Source organism: Etheostoma spectabile, unplaced genomic scaffold (assembly GCF_008692095.1).
Source record: "Etheostoma spectabile isolate EspeVRDwgs_2016 unplaced genomic scaffold, UIUC_Espe_1.0 scaffold00018789, whole genome shotgun sequence".
Classification (NCBI taxonomy): Eukaryota; Metazoa; Chordata; class Actinopteri; order Perciformes; family Percidae; genus Etheostoma; species Etheostoma spectabile.
Window position 1 is genome coordinate 19,844 of NW_022604468.1, and position 22,501 is coordinate 42,344.

General features: G+C 45.4%; 7 non-coding genes and 1 pseudogene across 7 annotated transcripts; 7 read left to right on the top strand and 1 right to left on the bottom strand.

Annotated features, from left to right (window-relative positions):
• Positions 1–3,417: 3,417 nt before the first annotated feature.
• Positions 3,418–3,592, top strand: LOC116682428 (uncharacterized; annotated as a pseudogene).
• Positions 3,593–3,960: 368 nt separating this feature from the next.
• Positions 3,961–4,077, top strand: LOC116682429 (U5 spliceosomal RNA). Its single transcript, XR_004330427.1, has one exon. It is a non-coding gene; the product is annotated as a U5 spliceosomal RNA (small nuclear RNA).
• A 238-nt stretch (positions 4,078–4,315) lies between these two features.
• Positions 4,316–4,506, top strand: LOC116682424 (U2 spliceosomal RNA). Its single transcript, XR_004330424.1, has one exon. It is a non-coding gene; the product is annotated as a U2 spliceosomal RNA (small nuclear RNA).
• Positions 4,507–13,668: 9,162 nt separating this feature from the next.
• Positions 13,669–13,785, top strand: LOC116682430 (U5 spliceosomal RNA). The gene has a single exon (XR_004330428.1). It is a non-coding gene; the product is annotated as a U5 spliceosomal RNA (small nuclear RNA).
• A 238-nt stretch (positions 13,786–14,023) lies between these two features.
• On the top strand, positions 14,024–14,214 carry LOC116682427 (U2 spliceosomal RNA). Its single transcript, XR_004330426.1, has one exon. It is a non-coding gene; the product is annotated as a U2 spliceosomal RNA (small nuclear RNA).
• Positions 14,215–15,882: 1,668 nt separating this feature from the next.
• Positions 15,883–15,955, top strand: trnak-uuu (transfer RNA lysine (anticodon UUU)). Its single transcript has one exon. It is a non-coding gene; the product is annotated as a tRNA-Lys (tRNA).
• Positions 15,956–17,415: 1,460 nt separating this feature from the next.
• Positions 17,416–17,488, top strand: trnar-ccu (transfer RNA arginine (anticodon CCU)). Its single transcript has one exon. It is a non-coding gene; the product is annotated as a tRNA-Arg (tRNA).
• Positions 17,489–20,983: 3,495 nt separating this feature from the next.
• trnaq-cug (transfer RNA glutamine (anticodon CUG)) lies at positions 20,984–21,055 on the bottom strand. The gene has a single exon. It is a non-coding gene; the product is annotated as a tRNA-Gln (tRNA).
• Between the last annotated feature and the right edge of the window lie 1,446 nt (positions 21,056–22,501).

Genomic DNA, 22,501 nt, shown 5'->3' on the forward strand with positions numbered 1-22,501 from the left:
ACAGGGGATGATTTTAAAGCAGACAAGACTTCACTTTTATTACAAAGTATATGTAGCGATTTTAAACTTGTGGACTGTTTTAAAACCATGCATCCCAGAGAGGAGGGCTTCACCTGGTTCAGTAGTGACGGCACCCGAGCCTCTCGCATAGACTACATTTTATCACGTGACTGCCCACCAACCGATGCTAGATTAGTACCTGTTTTCTTTTCCGATCACGCAATGCTTTCCTGCACTCTTTCACTCTCTTCCGGTGTGACGGCAGGAAGCGGTCTGTGGAAGCTCAATTGCTACCTGTTAGAAGACAGGGAGCTAGATAGGCAGTACAGGGAGCAATACAAAGAATGGCAGACCCTTCAAGACTTTTACGATACACGCGCACAGTGGTGGGAAATGGTGAAGGGGAAGACTAAGACTTTTTACAGACAGGCAGGTAAGAGGAAAAAGATAGGGACAACAGACGCATGATGGGACTGCAGAAACGACTTCAGAGGTATTTTAAATTAATCCAACAGGGAATGGATTTTAATGAGGAAATAAAACAAATTAAAACAGAGATGTCGGTTTTAGCAGAAATTAAAAGCAAAGGTGTCATACTAAGAAGCAAGGAGAGGGAAATAGAGGAAGGAGAGAAGTGCACAAGATATTTTTTTAAGAAAATCATAAATAAAGGGGGAGGCATGTTAAGACTTAAAAAAGAAAACGGGTGCATAGCTAACACAACAGAGGAAATTAAAGAAACTGTCGAAGACTTTTACCGTGAACTGTACACGGAAAAAGCAGTTAATAAGGACACCATGACCGAAGTTTTAAAATCAATTGAACAAGCAAAAAATGACAATGTGCTCTTAACTCAAGATTTTACCATGATTGAACTAAACAACTGTGTAAAAACTTTTAAGAAAGGGAAGTCACCAGGAGAAGACGGGCTTCCCTTGGAATTTTACTTGACATTTTGGGACATTTTAGCACCAGACTTGCTTGTTGTTTTTATGGATTTTGAACAACTGGACCGACTTCCTGACAGTTTTAGAGTAGGGATAGTGACGCTTTTACATAAAGACAGAGACAAGACAGACTTGAAAAACTGGAGACCCATCACACTTTTAAATGTCGACTGTAAACTTTTTAGCAAATTATTAGCTTCACGTATGTCCCTGTTTTTAGGAGAGCTGATTCACCCGGATCAAGCCTGTGCCGTCCCGGGGAGGAAGATCACCGACAGCCTCGTACTGATCAGAGACACCATCTGTTATGCGAGAGACAGAAACATTCGGCTAGTAGTCCTGAATTTAGATTTTGAGAAAGCCTTTGATCGGGTCTCGCACCAGTACCTCTTTCAGGTACTGCAAAAAATGGGGTTCCCAAGAAGGTTTATAGCCTGGGTGGGACTGCTGTACCGGGGGATCAACAGCAAATTCATTGTTAACGGGCATCTGACAGCAGCAGTGGATATAAACTGCGGTGTCCGTCAGGGTTGTCCGTTATCTGCCCTCCTTTACGTCCTCTCAATAGAACCGATGGCACAGATCTTGAGAAGGGACCAACGAATCCATGGGGTAAGAGTCCCAGGGAGCGGGGGACTCGAGACAAAATGCATTTTATATATGGACGACATCAACATTTTATGCACTGACCTTTTATCTGTCAACAGGACGCTGGACTTGACTGACTGGTTCGGACAGGCCTCTGGGTCGAAGCTCAACCGAAGCAAGACCCAAGCCCATTTTTATGGACCATGGACGGCGACTGAGACGACAGGACTCCCCCTGACTGTGACCCGGACCGACCAAAAAATACTTGGGATCAAGTTTGATAGGGAGGGGGAAGGGAAAACAAATTGGGCAGACAAGGTAGGGAAAGTCAGACAGAGACTAGGATACTGGACACTTAGAGGACTGACTTTAGAAGGAAAGGTTTTAATCATTAAAGCAGTGATTTTACCTTTGCTTTTACTAATCAGTTCTGTTTTTATCCCGCCTAGGAGAACGATTTTAGACCTGGAACGAGCCATCTTTTATTTCTTGTGGGGCTCCAAGTGGGAAAGACTGAAACGAAGCGTGATGAAGAAGCCAAAGGAGGAAGGAGGAAAAGGAGTGCCTGACCTGTACTTGTTTTTAGGGAGCAGATACACCGCCCTGCACATTTTAACCGCCACAGCCCCATCCAGTAACCCCAAGACCGCAGCGATGACAAGGTTCTGGATGGGGTCGTACCTCAGGAAAATCAAGATTCTACCCACAGACCTCAGAGTTCCAGTGTCTTTTAACCTGCCACCAGCTTATGCTTTTATCCAGTCATTTTTAAGGCATTTTAACCTTGAGCAGGAGGAGTTGCAGGTTTTAACTACTCACCGCTCTCTCATTTCTGTTGTGCAGGAGCGGGAACCAGTGAGTCCAGTGCGCGGGCTCGCATTGGGCGAGCCCTCAACAGTTTGGCGCAACGTAAACCATCCCGCTCTTCCAAACAGACTCCGGGACCTGTCATGGATGGTGGCTCACGAGATCCTCCCGGTCAGGTCCGTAATGCACTCCCGGGGCATGTCGGCGCACGCAACTTGCCCCCGACCAGGTTGTGGCGCGCCTGAGTCGGTGAGGCACCTGCTCTGGGAGTGCAGCGCTGCCGTAGAACAGTGGGCAATGGCCGGCTCCTTGCAATTCCCGTACTTGCCAGCAAGGGAGGTCCTTACACCACAGCTGGTGCTGTACGGGGTGAGCCAAGGAAAACAGATACCAGCACGAACATTTGCCAAACAGTGGCTCACCCTAGCCGCCATCAAAGACGCCATATGGACCTCCAGAAACTTGCTGGTAAGGAAGCACATGCAGATCCCCCCCGAGGCTGTGATCCGGATGGCCGCAGCGACGGTTCGAATGGCCGGAGCTGCAGGCGGCGGGCCTAGGACACAGCCTCAAAGAAGAATCGCCTCTGTGCCCATTCGGACGAAGGAGCCGGAGCCACACAGTACAAGTTCAAAGCAGCGGCGGCCTGACCCTCCGGGTGAGGTCGGTGGGAAGGAGCTACAGGGTGAGGGTCTCCTCTGAGCACCTCGACAGGATCCCGAGAGACCAAATCTGTTTGGGGGAGCGGAATGAGTTCCCACTTGGTAGGGACTCACCCCACTCCTGCACAACAGTGGACTTTTTATTCATAACATATGCGCTCCCTGCTGAGGAGATTTTAACATAGACACTCATTTACATTGAAAACCTTTTATACCCTTTAATCTATGACAATCTTATCTGTAATGCATTTTTAAAGCAATTGTTTTGGATGTTTTATGGATTATTTATGTATAACGCATCTCTTGAAGGTTGTTTTGGATGTTTTATGATTTATTTATTGACTTGTTGTATTTTAAAAGGTAACTTTCATGTGACATGTTAAATGACAAAAGTATGAAATTAGTGTCAATAAATTATTTTCAAAAGAAAAAAAATCTGTTCTTATCAGTTTAATATCTGATATGTCCTCTATCAGGGGACAACATATTAAATGGATTTTTAGCAGTGGGAGTTGAAAAAGGGGCTTGCTCCATTCACTCCACGCATCGACCCGGTATTGCAGCGTCGCTGGGAACGGTGCACCCATCTTCTGTCTTGTGGAAAAACAATTGACGATGCACGTGGAGCTGCCCGTTGCTCAAACTGTCAATGGACCTGAAGAGACATGGCTGGCAGATTTTACCGTCAGAAGTTGTCGCAAAACCTGAATGACCTCGTTGGGTTCCTGGTATCAAAACGTTGTTATAATACTTGGCAAGATAAAGCCATACAAAAGTGTAGCAAGATTTGCACTATTTATTGGCGGAAAAACAGCAAGGACAAAATATTGGCCCTGTGACAGTGTGGCAATAGGCCAGGCCTTGGATTTGGAAAGCGGCACACCAAGTGAGAATCACCGCGAGGGTTGGGACTGGGAAGACTGGGCATTTCGGCTGCTCTCGAGCGTGGGCTGCACTTACTCTGGTTTCTCTTCATAACGCACAAGCCTTTCGCCTTTTACTAAAGACTTCCGTGGAGAGGAACGCCTATGAGTTGAAATTATTTTTGGTGGGCTTTGCTGTTTGGTTAAGCCTTTTGTACTTGTAAAAAACAAATGTGCTCTCCATAAGGAAACTCAGATTCTTAAACGCAGCTAAAATGTGACAGCATGGGAACATTGCAGGTTGGCAGAAGCTTGACCACTTGGGAAAACCAAAATTGCTTGGACGGGGGTGCCAAGTAGCAGCTGTTATGTCCTTTTAAAATTACTGGACCGTGACAACTGAGAACCGTCCGGGGAGGTCGCATCGGACAGCAAAGAGGTGGTGTTCATCGCTTCTCGGCCTTTTGGCTAAGATCAAGTGTAGTATCTGTTCTTATCAGTTTAATATCTGATATGTCCTCTATCAGGGGACAACATGTTAAATGGATTTTTAGCAATGGGAGTTGAAAAGGGGGCTTGCTCCATTCACTCCACGCATCGACCCGGTATTGCAGCGTCGCTGGGAACGGTGCACCCATCTTCTGTCTTGTGGAAAAACAATTGACGATGCACGTGGAGCTGCCCGTTGCTCAAACTGTCAATGGACCTGAAGAGACATGGCTGGCAGATTTTACCGTCAGAAGTTGTCGCAAAACCTGAATGACCTCGTTGGGTTCCTGGTATCAAAACGTTGTTATAATACTTGTGTGGGAAAATAATACAATGACTGAGGTGGTGATGAACAGGGCACTCAGGAACGGCCACGTAAAAGCTGGCTTAAAGTATATACTGAATTAACCAAAGACTAAATAAGAGTGTGTGTATGTGTGACATATTATACATTATGCTTTGCAGCTGGGGTACAGCTAGGAGGGAGAGAACAGGAGGGCTATCTTAGTCAGATAAGCTACAGTGAGCACGAGAAGAGGAGATGGTGAGGCCAAGGACACTGAAGTTCGAGGACGGTCTGATAACTCAGAGAACAGGACAAGAAGGGAGTGAACATAGCTGTCTTGTGAAGTAAATGATAACTGAAAATAATAGACAGGCAAGAAGGAAGAGGCAGAGCAGGGATTGTACCCCAGCAACAGTATAGCTGACCAATCAGGCCCCACAAGGGGAACCAATATAACCCTGAGCACGCTATTGTTTAAGTGCCTTTTTGGGAACCTCTGTACTAGACAAGTTCCCATCAGGTCCGTGCACGTAAAACTGCTCGGAAACGCATTTCATCTGTTGACCACAAGAATAAACGCTGTGTTAATTCATCATGGAGTCAGTTGTCAGTTTATAGAAGGATTTCTCCAACAAATTTGGTGACCCCGGACGTGATAACGTAATTGGACAGGAGAATCCAACTGGACCTTGGCATTGTGTCCACGGTCCGGTTCAGCTCAGCCACCGGACTGACATCCCGCAGCCCGTGAAGGGGACTGAGCGGCGATACTGCGATTCGTTGGTGTGATCACTGAGAGCTCTCAACAAAAAAGGTAAGCAGAAGCCTGTTTAAAATCAAAATTCTGTTATTGGCTGAAAACTAAATTGATGTGATCACATTTCAACTGTCGTAAGTGTTGTTTTAAGCGAAAAGAATTGATTGAATGTGCTGTAATTAAAGGGATACAAACAGATGAAATGTTGGGGCATGTGATGTGATTAAACAGAGAAAAACAACTAGAGAGTTGTGAGAGAATTGTTGAATAATACGGGTGGCGGTAGGAGAGGAAAAGGGACAAATAGTCAGAGGAAAATACGTCCAGATGGTTGACGAGGTAGGAGACTGCTAAGGACAGATAGTTCAGATGAGTGATTGTGAATTGCCACCCTTGGTTCTGTGTGAACAACCTGAAAAAGAATTGCAGTTAACAGATTGTCATTGTAATATTACGAGTCCACCGCGAGTGTATTTGTGCAAAGGAGTGAGAGGTCACTTTTTAAGTTGTAAAGATTATAGAGATGTACATAAAAAGGCTCTAGATGGAGTCTTAATGAAAAAGTTGTTTGTTGTTGCATGTGTGATTTTTGTTGTGGTTTGGCTTGTTGGATTTTTTCTCACTGCTTATTTGTTGTAAAATGACGACCCCTTATGGTAAAGTGTTAGTAGGGGCAGTGAAAAAGTATGGCAATAAAGGAGAGGAGAAAGTAGCAAAAGAGATTGTGAAAGAATGGGAGAGAGGAGGATGGATTGAGGGAGAAGGGGCGCCGTCCCCGGAGAAAGTGAATGAAATAGTGAAGTATGAAAAAAGTAAGTTGGAGTATGCGGAAAGGCAGGCAGAGGAGGAAAAGAAAAGAAAATGGTTTAAATTGACTAAACCAAAGCAGAAGGAGTATGAAGCGCAGAAAGAGAAATATGGGGTGGGGTTGAAAATGACAAATGCAATACAGAAACAATTGGGATTGACAAAACAAGATGACAAAAGTTCACCAAAAACTGAGACAGAAGCTGAACAGAATAAAACCGCTAGCGCAGAGAAAACCCCGCTGCCCGCTGAGGCGCCCCCGCCAACAAACCCTTTTTATCCAGACATAAGAAACCTAAGAATTTCCGCTCCACCGCCGCCGTATACAGGTCCAACGGCATCAAAACCCACAGTCCAAGCCCCAGTGGTAACTGCCCATTTACAGCCAAATGCATTACAAATAGACGTACCACAGGACCCATTGATACCGGCATTAGAGGGCCGCGTACAGGATTTAGAATGTTATCTAAATTTAATGGTACAGTCAGCGTCAGGGGGAGCAGCAGCGGCTCCACCACAACCAGCGGCCAAAGTCCCAGCCGGCCCAAGCAAAGCTAGTACCCCATATTCAGCGTCTTTTTGCCAACAAAATCCAGAGCATTTTCACATGTCAGTAAAAGGACCCAGTCCACCTCACCATAGTACCCCACAAGACTCAGGAAGTAAGGAAGATAGCGAACAGTCAGACAGCAGCAGGGAAAGTGAGCAAACAGACAGAAACTCTAGCTCTAGGGAAAGGACTAAAAAACGATATAAACGCAGGCCCAGATCTAGATCACAAAGTCCTCAAGACGTTTTTGTAGCAGGCACATTTAAAGGTAAATTTACCAACGAGGACCCTGACGAAGTTATGCTGCGAAGATCAACTAGAATAAGGGAAAGACTTAACAAAGAGTTCAGAGAGATAAAAGAGCAGCAAGAGCAGCTGCGTCGAACAGTGAATGAGCTCAGTGAGGAAGAGCAGACGCGCCACACACCAGAGGCGGGGCTACAATGCCCACTCCGCCCAGTAGGAGGAGGAGGAGGACTGTTGATGTACACCCCTTACAGTTTTGGTGACTTAGATGCTCTGTGTGCAAAACTCCCCTCCCTGACAGGAGGGGCTGAGCATTTCCTCACAGCTTTCAATAGTCTTACAGCAGGAGTGCAGCTGTGTTTGGGAGATCTCAGAGCAGTATTGGGTAGAGTAATGGGAGCAGATGAAGCTAGTGCTGCCCTCACCAGAGGGGGAGCTGGACCCACTGTTCCCGCATCAGTGCCTGCATCAGCAGTAACCCCTGGCATTTGGGCTGAGCTGCACCGCATGTATCCCACAGTTGGGGATCATGCAGCATGGCATGATTTAAAAAGACTAAGTGATGAAAATTTTGATGCCTATGCAGATAGAGCAAAAAAGATTTGGCAGCGTGCTATGAGGGAACCGTGGGACCAGTCCGCCGCCACAGTGGCGCTGTTCCGCCATGGGGTACTAGGGGGATTACCCACAGCAGTTCAGACACAGTTAGGAGGAGTAGTAGGCCTGCAAACAATGACCGATGCAACATGGGGCGAGAATGTGCGTCATTTCCTGTCAAAACACCAAAAAGGAGCAGAGCAACAAGAAGATGAATTAAAAAGACTACAAACTCAATTGTTAAAGAAACAACTGGAAGAATTAAACAAGCCCAAGCCCAGCAAAGCTAAACAAATGACAGTCTCACAGAACCCCCAACAGTCAGAAGCCCCAGTGTTGGAAGCAGTCACTCAACTCTTACAGAGAGCACAAGCTTCCTGGCCACCACCCCCACAACCACCATGGCCAGCGAACACGAGCCAGCAAAATTGGCCCACAAGAGGAAGAGGGCGAGGTTTTCAGAGAGGAGGAGGAATGACTAGGTCCAGGCCTGGAGGAAGGACCTCTCAGCCCTACTTCCTTTGCTACAACTGTGGTCAGCAAGGCCACTATGCAAGAGAATGCCAAGAGCCCCCAGCACAGCCCCCTAGAGGGCCAGGGAGAAATCCCTCACCCCAACCATACCCCGGTGAGCCATGGCCACTGTCCCCCGCTAATCAGGCCCTACAACAGCAATGGTATGACCAACAGGGTCCACAATGAAGGTGTCCTCCCACTGATTTTCATTTTGGTCTGACCACAGAACCCCTCATTACCCTTACTATTCAAGGTAAACCACATGTAATGCTGGCAGACACAGGAGCAACGTTCTCCTGTCTAAATTCCACCTACTTCCCTCCTTCAGCTCAAACTCAGTCAGTTATGGGAGTCAGTGGGACCCCTATCTTACAGCACTTCACACAGCCATTGTTAACCGAATTTAACTCACAAACACACACACATTCTTTTTTGCTTTCCCCTGCATGCCCAGTAAATTTATTAGGAAGAGATCTTATGTGTAAATTGAATCTGTGCATATGGATGAATGTGGATGGCATTCATGTCACTCCTGTTCCTCCAGTATCCACTCCTGATTCCCCAGTCACCATTCTCTCCCTCACACCAACCCCAGTGTCAGAACTACACCAATATGTATATTGGTTACGCCTGCTTCCCACAGGCCCTGACACACCCTCCATTCAACATGCATTCAACATCCTGAAACCAGCCATATACAGACTGCACCCCTACATGTCCCCACTCCCACAAGTACACTGTACTCTACATGTAGCTGACGACCTGGACACCCCATATCAAGATGACTGGGAGACAAACATGCAAGGACAGCACCCACTTCTCTTATGCAGAGGCATATATTGTGGTAAAGAAGGGGTGGCTGCTTCTGTGGTCTTAACGCACTCCTCTGAAGACTGGTACACACTCTGGGACTCTTCTTCCCCGCATGTCACACTCGCAGTAGGATTTGGCCAGCAGGCCAGATCCCTGGGCCCTATGATAAAACGTGCACTAACATTTAAATGGCTCCCCACCTCCACACCTGGCCTTCTAAAAGCTGACACTGACGCTGAAGACATGTGGTGCTTTAAAGGGCCTCACAGGATACAGCCGCTCACATATCCCTGACTATACCAACAGAACTACATCGCTCAGGGAACTGGTGGCTGCTGCTGGTCATCGCTGTCTCACCGCCCCCCTCCTATGGACAACAGAGGCCGAGGTCGCCTTCTCTGACCTCAAAAGTGCCCTAGCAAGGGCAGAGACACTCACCTCCCCAGACTACTCACTCCCATTTCATATGGATGTTTCTGAAAACAATGGCTTTCTCAATGCCATTTTATTTCAGAAAAAAGGGGGAGACAGACATGTACTGATGTACCACTCATCAAGGCTGGATACAGTGGAAAAAGGCAGGAGCCTATGAATGGAATCAGTGGCAGCGGAGCGGCGCCACAAAAGACAAAGATGGGATATGGAGGTCTCATCAAGGAAAGATAGCAGCATCAGCCGAGATGTGCAGAATGTTGCTACCTGAGGCACACAGACCAACACATGAAGGAAGAAAACAGACTCTCCTGAATCTGTCTGAGCTGTGGTGGCACCCCAATTTGAGGGACATGGTGACACATTTTTGTCAGGAATGCAGGGTGTGTGGAGAGCATAATGTTCAGAAACCATACACCACACTAAAAGGAGCGTACCCAGTCCCCACAGCTTGTTTTCAAGATATCAGTATAGATTATACTGATATGGGCGCAGAAAATGTGGTAGGGGGAAAAAGGTATCTTCTGGTGATGGTAGACAGGTTCTCTAGGTGGGTAGAAGCCATTCCCACCAGAAAAGAGGACGCAAAAACAGTGGTGAAATGGCTCAAAACTGAACTCATCCCGAGGTATGGGGTCCCCAGGCAAATAAGGTCAGATAATGGCACACATTTTAACAACAAACTACTAAGAGAAGTAGAACAGGCCCTGGGAATCACTCATGCCTTCGGATCAGTTTATCATCCACAGTCACAGGGAATGGTGGAAAGAGCAAACCAGACATTGAAGGCTAAGATAGCCAAGGCATGTGCAGGAAGCAAGTTAACATGGGTAGAAGCGCTCCCATTGGCCCTCATGGCTATGAGGTCCTCAGAAGGACGAGAAACACATTTGACCCCACACGAAATAATGACAGGGAGAAAAATGCCAGGACCTCCACTAGATGGAGGCCACATGCCAATGTTAGATGTTCAGCAAATAGAAATGACAGACTATATGAAAAAGCTAACATCTCTGGTTTCAGCCCTTTCTACGCAGGTCCAGTTGGCGAACAGGAAACCGCAGGAGGAAGCAACACTACCTGTCAAGGTAGGCGACTGGGTCAGGGTCAAAGTTCACAAGAGGAAGTGGACTGACCCCAGGTGGTCCGGGCCGTAGTGAGGGAGGTTACTTCACACTCGGTCCAGGTTAAAGGTAAAAAAGGAGCACCTTGGCACCACCTGACACATTGTGCCCCAGCCGCACCTCCTAGCCGCCCATTGGCAGAAATTAGAAAAGCAATCCAAAATGTATAGATGGAAGAGATGTTTTGGCGGGGAACAGCCCCCGCGTAGTACACCCATAACTTGGAAGGCAATGGGGTTTGGGAAAAAGACAACAGTTGTCCTAGCAGTAGTAGTAGTAGTGGGAGTTGCAGCATTAATTCTGGGGTTGGAACATGCGTATGGGGACCGAGACCACAAAGAACAATCACCCGGTAGTGTCCAACCACCTCTCAGTAACAAAGGAAATGAAACTAGACGAGAGAAAAGAAGAGCAGTTTGGGCAGTAGTGAAGCAACACACTAAGGGCCCATCCCCAAGGTGCGGTGCCAGATTGACTCTCCCCTATGTGAGAGACTCAACCACGTCATTTACCTTTGATTTGTGTCAGGCTATAGACTGCGGGGGGTATAATAGTTTCTACAAAAACACAGATGTGTACATCTGTGACGACTATCAAAAGGTAGAGGATTGTGAAAGGAGCGCTTCCGGACAGGTGAAAGGTAGTCTCTGTAACAGCTGGTATGACGCGGGTTGGACAACAGGAGGGTGGAAACCATGGGCGAGGTTGACAGACAAAAGAGATTGGTGGGTACAACAAGATGAATGGGAGATATTATCTATACAGCGGGACTATAGTTCAGACCCCACGAAAAATCCCATAACCCTGTCAGTAAATAGAGCAATTGGGAGCAGGAACGGTCAGGATGTGTGGATGTTAGCCATAGGTGTATGGATAGCAGGAAGTGACCAGATAACCCCCCTGCAGATAAATATTTTGGATCCCCTCACGCACACACAGAATGACACTGACATGGCAGAGACTACAGTAAAACCCCCCCTGAAGGAGGAAGACGTAATAGTGCAGGACTTCTCTAAAATGAGGGTGGAAGATGTGTTAGAGTTATCAGCAGGTGCAGGCCAGGACAATTTATGGATCAGGTGGCTAATACAGAATGCCAAAGAACAACACATGGAAGGGTGCGTGGCCTGTGCCACAGCTAGACCAGTCATGTTCACTAACCCGGCCCCGTTGTTTCCTAATGAGGACCCAGCAGGATATGCATGCATGTTGAACTTCACACACTCTAAGACAGCTTCCCGCAATTGTACTACCCTAGCATCCCTCTTTCCCCCAGGCTTTGAAAAACCAGGGTATTTTACCGCCATAAAGGGGGAGGGTGCAAGATATCACTGTTTCAATCTCACCGGATCAAGTAAGCCCACAATCAAACTAGGTGATATACCCCCAGACTGGTGTAATACAACTGTACAAAACAAAACAGCCCTAGGCCCAGTGGCTAGAATAGGACTATTCTACTATTGTGGTGGTCTTAGGTTGTACTCCCAGATAAAGTTCCCAAATCAAACGTCAGGAGTTTGTGCTATGGTTAGATTAGCTATGCCCATATCTTTGGTGGGGAGTAGAGTCCACTATACCCACCATAAGGCTGTGCAACTGACCGTAAAGAGAAGGCGCAGGGCCCGTAGTATGCAAGGCCCGGCTTTTGATCCATGGGCGGGAACCCCAACCTATATAGACAGCATAGGAGTTCCTAGGGGTGTCCCGAATGAATACAAATTGGCAGATCAAATAGCCGCAGGATTTGAGAATATACCACTGCTTTCAGCCATCTTCCCCGTCACTCCCAGCAAAAATGTAGATAGGATAAATTTTGTGCATTATAATGTTTTACGCTTGAGCAATGCAACTAGGGATGCCATCGAAGGCCTGGCCGAGCAGATGGCCCCAACGTCCCTCATGGCGCTCCAGAATAGGATGGCGCTGGACATGCTGTTGGCTGAAAAAGGAGGAGTCTGTTCCATGTTCGGAGAGATGTGCTGTACGGTCATCCCTAACAACACTGCCCCGGATGGGAAGGTCACCAGGGCTTTGAACCAACTTCGAGCCCTTTCCCAGGAGATGCATGACGCCTCAGGTGTATCAAATCCATTGGAGGGGTGGATGACAACCTTTTTTGGCAAATGGAAGAATCTTATCACTGCTTGTTTGACATCTATTGCTGTTTTTCTCGCTATTCTAGTTACCTGTGGGTGTTGCTGTGTGCCCTGCCTGCGGACCATGATATCCCTGCCTTGTCCAAAGAAAAAGCGCCGCCTCCCTATTCCGCTGGGATGCTGCCATTACTCACCATGCCTGAGGACGGGGAGGACGTTGAGGCACTGCAGTTAGTGTAAAAAGTGTTCGCACCTAGTAGGTGCGAAAAGGGGGAATTTGTGGGAAAATAATACAATGACTGAGGTGGTGATGAACAGGGCACTCAGGAACGGCCACGTAAAAGCTGGCTTAAAGTATATACTGAATTAACCAAAGACTAAATAAGAGTGTGTGTATGTGTGACATATTATACATTATGCTTTGCAGCTGGGGTACAGCTAGGAGGGAGAGAACAGGAGGGCTATCTTAGTCAGATAAGCTACAGTGAGCACGAGAAGAGGAGATGGTGAGGCCAAGGACACTGAAGTTCGAGGACGGTCTGATAACTCAGAGAACAGGACAAGAAGGGAGTGAACATAGCTGTCTTGTGAAGTAAATGATAACTGAAAATAATAGACAGGCAAGAAGGAAGAGGCAGAGCAGGGATTGTACCCCAGCAACAGTATAGCTGACCAATCAGGCCCCACAAGGGGAACCAATATAACCCTGAGCACGCTATTGTTTAAGTGCCTTTTTGGGAACCTCTGTACTAGACAAGTTCCCATCAGGTCCGTGCACGTAAAACTGCTCGGAAACGCATTTCATCTGTTGACCACAAGAATAAACGCTGTGTTAATTCATCATGGAGTCAGTTGTCAGTTTATAGAAGGATTTCTCCAACACTTGGCAAGATAAAGCCATACAAAAGTGTAGCAAGATTTGCACTATTTATTGGCGGAAAAACAGCAAGGACAAAATATTGGCCCTGTGACAGTGTGGCAATAGGCCAGGCCTTGGATTTGGAAAGCGGCACACCAAGTGAGAATCACCGCGAGGGTTGGGACTGGGAAGACTGGGCATTTCGGCTGCTCTCGAGCGTGGGCTGCACTTACTCTGGTTTCTCTTCATAACGCACAAGCCTTTCGCCTTTTACTAAAGACTTCTGTGGAGAGGAACGCCTATGAGTTGAAATTATTTTTGGTGGGCTTTGCTGTTTGGTTAAGCCTTTTGTACTTGTAAAAAACAAATGTGCTCTCCATAAGGAAACTCAGATTCTTAAACGCAGCTAAAATGTGACAGCATGGGAACATTGCAGGTTGGCAGAAGCTTGACCACTTGGGAAAACCAAAATTGCTTGGACGGGGGTGCCAAGTAGCAGCTGTTATGTCCTTTTAAAATTACTGGACCGTGACAACTGAGAACCGTCCGGGGAGGTCGCATCGGACAGCAAAGAGGTGGTGGTCATCGCTTCTCGGCCTTTTGGCTAAGATCAAGTGTAGTACCTGTTCTTATCAGTTTAATTTCTGATATGTCCTCTATCAGGGGACAACATATTAAATGGATTTTTAGCAATGGGAGTTGAAAAAGGGGCTTGCTCCATTCACTCCACGCATCGACCCGGTATTGCAGCGTCGCTGGGAACGGTGCACCCATCTTCTGTCTTGTGGAAAAACAATTGACGATGCACGTGGAGCTGCCCGTTGCTCAAACTGTCAATGGACCTGAAGAGACATGGCTGGCAGATTTTACCGTCAGAAGTTGTCGCAAAACCTGAATGACCTCGTTGGGTTCCTGGTATCAAAACGTTGTTATAATACTTGGCAAGATAAAGCCATACAAAAGTGTAGCAAGATTTGCACTATTTATTGGCGGAAAAACAGCAAGGACAAAATATTGGCCCTGTGACAGTGTGGCAATAGGCCAGGCCTTGGATTTGGAAAGCGGCACACCAATGGCGGTTTTCCACTGCGTGGTATCTACTCGACTCGCCTCGGCTCTACTCGCTTTTTTTGGTTTTCCATTACGAAAAAAAGTCCCTGGGACCTGCTACCAAGTACTTTTTTTAGTACTACCTCAGTCGAGGTTCCAAGCGAGCCGAGGCGATACCAAAAGGTGACGTGAAAACCTGCAGACCGCTGGTTGGTCGGAGAGAATCGTCACTTATGACTGCGTTGTTAGCAAACAAGAGTGCGGAGTGTGTTTCCAGAACCAACGGGACATTTAAAACAAATCTAGCCCGACACCGACAGATTATCCACTCTCTGCACTAATCTCACTTTTCAACTGTTCGGGCTACTAGCGGCTTCATGTCGTTTCCAATATTGCACACTGTTACTTTAAAAAAACAAGACAATATATATAACAAAAGTTTTTATTTAGCTTTTCAAGTAGCTCATCAAACCCTCCCAAACTTTCCGGTCTTCTTCCTCTGCACCCTGTGACATTGTCCCTGTCGGCTCTGCTGTCCCAGATGCATCCCAGTCGTTGTCACAAGCCTCTCCGTAACTCTCATAAAGATTATAGGAAGTCCAGTAGATCAGAACCAGAGATCTCACCGGTCGGACATCGCCCACCAGACGGTCTGCGGCGGCGATTTTGCAAAGCGTGAATATTCTGGAACACAAACAGTACACAGCAAACATGTTTTGGTGTGTAATCATGGTTGCTAAAGTTCATGTACTTTATATAGCGTAGAGTAAATACTGACTGCGACGCTGAAAACATGCAAATGTTAGCTAACGTTACCAGGAAACGTAACTTACCCTTTTGTGTCGGCGAACAACCGTCATGTCAACGTCTGAACTCCGTCAGAATTCCCAAACTCCCGTTTTTTTAGCGGTGATTTTTGTTGCTTCCTTCAGCTTCTTTTGAAACAAAACATTTCTTCTTGCTGCGGCGAGTAGCCGTAAAGTAAGTAGTAAAGTTTATTTGTCTGTAGCCATAAAATTGCATTAGGCTGTCAACGTTTTGAGCAAAAAAGAAAACCACAGCTCAAGTCCCTGGTAAGGCAACAGCTTGATTGTGTGATATGTATGAAGTGCTCGCTATCGTCATCTGTCATGCAGGTTTACTGGATGTTCACAGTCTGCTAGTGGCCATGATGAGTTGTGACTTTGAGCTTTTTAACCGTTTTGGCCAATTTAGCCAATTTTCAACCAGTTTGTGCAATAACATTTGGTGTTCTCAGGCAATGTGCAAATCGTGGTCTACCCTCCTGCTGTCCAGAAGACCGTGATCATGGCAACAGCTTTTGGTCTTCATTTACTTGCACTTTAATTTGTAGTTCAGGAGATTGTTTTTCCCACAATCCTCTGTTTTAGAAGCCTGGGTAGCTCAGTCGGTAGAGCATCAGACTTTTAATCTGAGGGTCCAGGGTTCAAGTCCCTGTTCAGGCATAGAGTTGCACATTCTGCTAGATGAGTTGTCCATTTGACATGCCATGTATGGACATGGACCAATTCAGACACTACCATATCATGTTTTCCATGCACAAGTTTTTAAAAAGAATTGTGACTGTTTTTCAAGCAGGTTTGTATCATAACAATGTTGCTGGTAAGTCTAAATGAACAATGGGCAACCTACATCCATCTTGCTAGCACCCAAATCTCTGTACTCATCTCCCTGCTTGGATAGTATGTCCAAGGACATACCACATATGTTCTATAACCCTTTTCATTGGTTTGCTACCACTCTTAAATAATTCCTTTCATTGTATCAATCTCAGAAATAACCAAGAATGACAAATTCCATTCATGTGCTAGTGCCAGTATTCAACCACCTGTCACTGTATTTTCAGCATCAGTTGTGTTTTTTTTGTTTTTAAAAAAAACTGCCCCGTGTGAGGGTTGAACTCACGACCTACATATTATGAGACTGACACATTGCCTCCTGCACCAACGAGGCTATGGAAGGCTTGGCTATAGTTCACAAAATTTCAGAAAAACTAACAATTTGGTCGTCAATCTTAATAAAAACTATGTATGTGGAAACCTATGTACTCACACAAAGGTTAAAATTGACCCTAGATGCTTTGTCATGACCCCATGAAAAGGGGAGACAAAAGACTGTGTGCAAAGGTTGTATACATGTGTGCAAGGTGTATGCATGGATGAGTGTGAGGTATGGTGTCAGCGATTTATGCTGGACAGTGTAAAACTGACAAAGATGAGGGGGAGAGGTGCTGGACTGAGAGACCTCTAGGGCAATCACAGATGCACAACCAATAATAAAACACTACTGAGTGAATGCGTTCAGAAAATGAAGAACATTGTTCAGAAAGCTTAATGAATTTTCATATGACCATAGCTATTAACCACCTGAACCTGGTAAAAGGTATGAGGTACTCATGCATAGCTAGCTAGTGATTTACCTACTGTAGATGGTGGTCGGCGTGCCAATGAGGCTTGAAAATTTGCAGTTGGTGATTCAGAGGAGATGTAACAGTTTAAAGTGTAAAGTAACTTAATTTTCTAAATTGTCCACCTACAGTGCCAACGAGAGCTCTTCTCTAATATTACCGGGTACGCAATAGCTATTCAACTTTAGAAGGTATTGTTGATTTCAGAAACAACAATAGACAGCACCATCTTATCACAATGCCCATGTATGTGTTTCTTCAAAGTTTGCAAAAACATTCACATGAACTCACAAATCTATTGATGACATTTTGGAGGTCAAAGGTTCAATGTCAAGGTGACTGTGTCCTCATGTCTGTCCATCCAATTCTTGTGAATGCAATATCCCTGAACGCCTAGAGGGAAACACTTCAAAATCTAGAGGTCAAGGTTACTGTTTCATTATGTCTCCAGAACTGTATATGTATTTCTCCTGAACTGTTGAGTTTGGGTGACGTAAAGCCCCAGTGGCCTAATGGATAAGGCACTGGCCTCCTAAGCCAGGGATTGTGGGTTCAAGTCCCATCTGGGGTGGTTTTCAGCGGAGTGGTGCAGCTGAAGTGTGCTGGGCCCACAACCTAGAGGTTGATAGTTCGAAATCATCCTCTGCTAGCTCTGTTTTGCTGGTGACACAATGGTAGACACTCTGAAAGGGAGATGAATCAAGAGATTATGATTTCCATGGTGAGATGAACCATGTTATAACTGCTGGAAAAGTTGTTGACAGCCCATGAAAAGTAGCAAATCACGTTCTGGCAGTTTTCTGTCCATTTTAAAAAATTGACATCCACTACCCTGTCAGGACCCTGTAGTAATGCTGTCTTTCCAGTGATGTGATTGGTAAGTGGTTGGGCTGTATACAGGTTTTAATCATATCCATCGGTTGCATGGACGGGACATCAATACCCTGGTTCTACCGCCTGATCGCTGTCTTGTCTTTGTCGTTCAACAACTATTTGGGCTCACACCTAAACGCACCCGAAGCATCTCAGCCGAAAATCACACTGCACCTCAAGAGTGCTCTCAAGCACTCCCAGCTGTGCTTTTGCAGAAGAGTGCCTTGTTTTCTTTTAGCTTAGAAAAAGGCTTTAGCTTGACAAGGTAAACAAATTGATCCATAGTGATACTCATTAGTGTGTCCACTTCAGTTATGTATTGAAGCACATCCTTAGAGCTAATGGCCCTCATTTATTAACCTAATGTAGAAATCCTCTTACGACAGGCTTTACGTGAGATTCATGAAACGTTGTATCACACCAATCAGAGCGTGAGAATGATCGTACATTGATAAATGCAGCAGCTGGAAACGATCATAATTAAAATTATCACACCCAATTATATTCTCGGTTTTGAGGCATCGCCGCTACTATTTACGACATGACCAGACGTAATCCGGCTAAGAAGAGGCATTTTGCAGAGGTGGAGATTGCAAACCCTGACATCTCAGGTGCTCTGGTGCAGCCAGCTACCACCAGGACCAGGAGCAGCCGGCTACCACCAGGCCCAGGAGAATATGCCACCTAAGAAAAATGCAATCCTACCCGATGAGGTTGAGGAGATAAAGAAATCTCTGGACTTCTTGTCGGCGGAAAAATCATAGATCTGATGAGTAAAATGCAAACGCTAAACGGGCAAAACGTGGAGAAGATTACTTTTCTGAAACTTGAGTTGCTGACCTCGAGCAATGCAATGTGATTATCAGCGGCCTGAGAACCAAACAACGGAACTATGCCAGGGTGGCCGCAGACGCTGGATACACCACTGCTAGGCTGAGGGAAGCTCTCGAGGAGGAGAAGGAGACGCTGGAACAACAGGTGATTTGCTTTTTGGACAGCAAAGGCATTTATGTTGATAGCAGGGACATTGAGGATTGTCATACTCTTCCGAGCAAAAACAAACGGCCACTCCATTGGTAATAATCCGGTTCACCAACAGAAATAAAAAGTCAGCACTCCTCAGACAAGGAAGGAAATTAAAAGGCACCCAAGTTTACATCAACTCACAAAGAAAAATGCAGATATTGCCAAGAAAGCACTTGTACTCAGAAACAAAACAAGATCCAGGCAACATGGGCAAGAAATTGTAAAATATACATCAAACTTCATGGCACTTCAGGCAGCGAAAGTGATTCTCATCAGGGACATCACCGACCTGGATAAGTTTGAAGAAGGAATGAATCAAGAGCAACATAGGCCTACATAAGGTAACTATATACAAACTGAATTGGACGTATCAAACACAATGATCATGGACAGAAACTTATCTGTTACATATGATAAACTGAACTTGGAAAATTTTAAATACACAGAACATAAACCACAAGACGTTGAAAACAACATTGACCCAGATGATAATTTCTACATTGGTTCTCCCTACCAGTGTGAATATTACACAGTTAAACCTGTAAGCTTACTGTAAACTAAATGTGGAAAGTTGAAAGGTTGATCTTTTTTACCTGTGCTGTAGCGTAAAAACAGGTTCCACCGAGATTTAAACTCAGATTGCTGGATTCAGTGTCCAGAGTGCTAACCATTACAGCATGGAACCTTTAAAAGTGTTGCAAGGGTTTGCTAGACAGTTTCTTTCATAATATCCACATGTATGATATTGAAGGCACACACAATCACAACAAAGATGAAAAAGCAAAATTATTAGCCAACTTAAGTCATTTAGTTAGCTAAGCGTTCAGAGGATGTGGGAAAAAGAAAGTCAAGAACAGGTTTTGAAGGACTTGACACAGACAGTGAATACAGCAGTAGATATGTCTACTGTGTACAAACAGATGGTAACTTTACATGTGTTGACAATAAGGATGCTCACAAAACGCTGTACTTGCCATTGAGTTTCTTACTCACATATATGTCCTCTTAAATGCAAAGAACTGCTAAGAGTTGTATTCTCAATACAATGTCTCAGATATGACTTCCAAATGAAAGTACTAGTTGCAGAAGTGGGATTTGAACCCACACCTCCAGTGGAGACTGCGACCTGAACACAGCGCCTTGGACCGCTCGGCCATCCTGACTGATCCAACTAACGCTTCGTAGGACCTGTCTCGAAAATTATAATATAGTAAATTAAACATGTCATGATATAGGAGGTTCTCAGTCATCCATGTCATAGTTAACAAGGGAAGATTTCTCAACTGTCAGCCCAAATATATGGGCGTTCATGGAGACATGGAAGAAAGTCACCAGGGTGGCAATGTGCTTGACAATAGCAATAAATTGCGCGGGATGTGAAGGCAATGTGCAATACAGGCTAAATCCTATGGTGGGAATCAAGATCCACCAATGTTTCTGTCCACAATGTCCACCTGAATACAGAAATGTCCCTGCCAGATGGGAAATAGACTGACAATTGGGTCAACATTGTGCAATTATCTTCAAAATGTCCAACTGAGTCAACAATATACCTGCCAGATGGGAAATAAACTGATAACTGTCTTCATGGTCTAAACGTGTCAAATATAAGTACAATGCCCACATTGAGTCCAGATGTGTGTGTTTTGGTTCCTGATCCATGCTATTACCCCAAAAGTTCACAACTAGGCCGAGGGGAACTGGACTTGGTGAAAGGTTCTTTGCAGAAGTTTTGTCTCTCACCCAAGAGACTTCTTTAATTGTTTTTTTTACACAGAAAGGGTTGGACACAGTGCCCACTCCTCCACCCATATCTGACAATTGAAATCTGTGGGGAAAGGGGGGTTCCAAAGCTAATAGACCATTCAACAAGCAAATCTGATGAACTATACTGCCCCATTCAGGATTGATTCCTTTTTATGGTGAGTACAAGACTGAATGCAAAGTGTGCATCCCCATATAACTCAAAGCCTATCACTTCCACTAATAGTGTCAAATTTGGAGCTCCTTCGGATTACATAAACGACCAGGTGACTCCTCAACATGCCCCATCAACATACTGTTTACAGTCTAAGTGGCCAAGGACATTAAACCTGTAAGCTTACTTTAAACTAGATGTGGAACGTTGAAAGGTTGATCTTTTTCCCCTGTGCTGTGGGTAAAAATCAGGTTCCACTGAGATTTGAACTCAGGTCGCTGGCTTCAGAGTCCAGAGTGCTAACCATTACACCATGGAACCTTTAGAAGTGTTGTAAGGGTTTGCTAGGCAGTTTCTTTATAACATCCACTTGTGCGTTATTAAAGGCACACAACAATCACAACAAAGATGAAAAAGCAACAATTATTGGCCAACTTAAGTCATTTAGTTAGCTAAGCGTTGAAAGGATGTGGGGAAAAGCAAGTCAAGAACAGGTTTTAAAGGACTTGACACAGACAGTGAATACAGCAGTAGATGTGTCTACTGTGTACAAACATATAGTAAGTTTACATCTGTTGACATTAAAAATGATCACAAAATGCTTGACTTGCAACTGTGTTCTTGCGCATATTCACGTCCTCTCAAGTACAAAGAACTGCTGTGTTCTTTCCTCCCAATATCATGTCTCAGACATTAGTTCCAGATGAAAACACTAGTTGTCAGAAGTGGGATTTGAACCCATGCCTCCAGTGGAGACTGCGACCTGAACGCAGCACCTTGGACCGTTCGGCCATCCTGACTGATCTGACAGATGTTTGGTAGGATCTGTATCAAAAATTATAATAGCAAATTAAACATGTCATGATATAGTAGGTTCTCAGTCATCCTTGTCATAGTTACCAAGGGAAGGTTTCTCAACTGTCAGCCCAATATATATATTATTATTTGTTTCTGTCCACAATGTCCACCTGAATCCAGAAATGTCCTGCCAGATGGGAAATAAACTGATAACTGTCTTCATGGTCTAAACGGATCAAATATTGCCATACGATGCCCACATTAAGTCCTTGTGTTGCTGACTGCAGCAACACACTTCAAATTTCAGTTATCCCTAATTTTTATGGTGATTACGAGACTGAATGCAAAGTGTGTATCCCCCATGTAACTCAAAGCCTATCACATAGCTGTCAAATTTTGAGCTCTTCCCAGTTACATTAACACCCAGGTGACTCTTCAACATGCCCCCACCAACATACTGTTTACAGTCTAAATGGCCAAGTCTTTTGCCAACTCTGGATTTATCCTTCTGCAGAAGACCATAGAGCAGCCCAAAGATAGTCCAAAGTGGCCTTACAGTTTTGTGATACGTGGTGTAACTGTATGTCAATGATCAAGCTTTTGCTGTGACCAAGAAACCACCAGCAAAATGACTGATACATCATCAGTCAGCTATTGCACCCCACTGCTGCTGTATGTGAACTGTGGTTGCTGCATCAGTGAGCGCTCCAGCAAGGTGCAGACAGGTTTGGAGAGTGGCCGGACCTGCACATACGGCTGGACATCTGTACTTCATGCGAAGGCTGCTGTCGGGTGTACCACTGACACTACCCCACCTTCATGAGCTGTCTCTCTGCTTGCATATTTGAGTGGGATGCAGGGACCTCTCTCTGTTGCGGCGGGCAAAGACGGAAGCAGCTCAGGCAGGAGGGTGTGCAGCCATGACGATCATGTGGTGGATGCAAATATCAGTAAGAAGGAGCTGAGCCA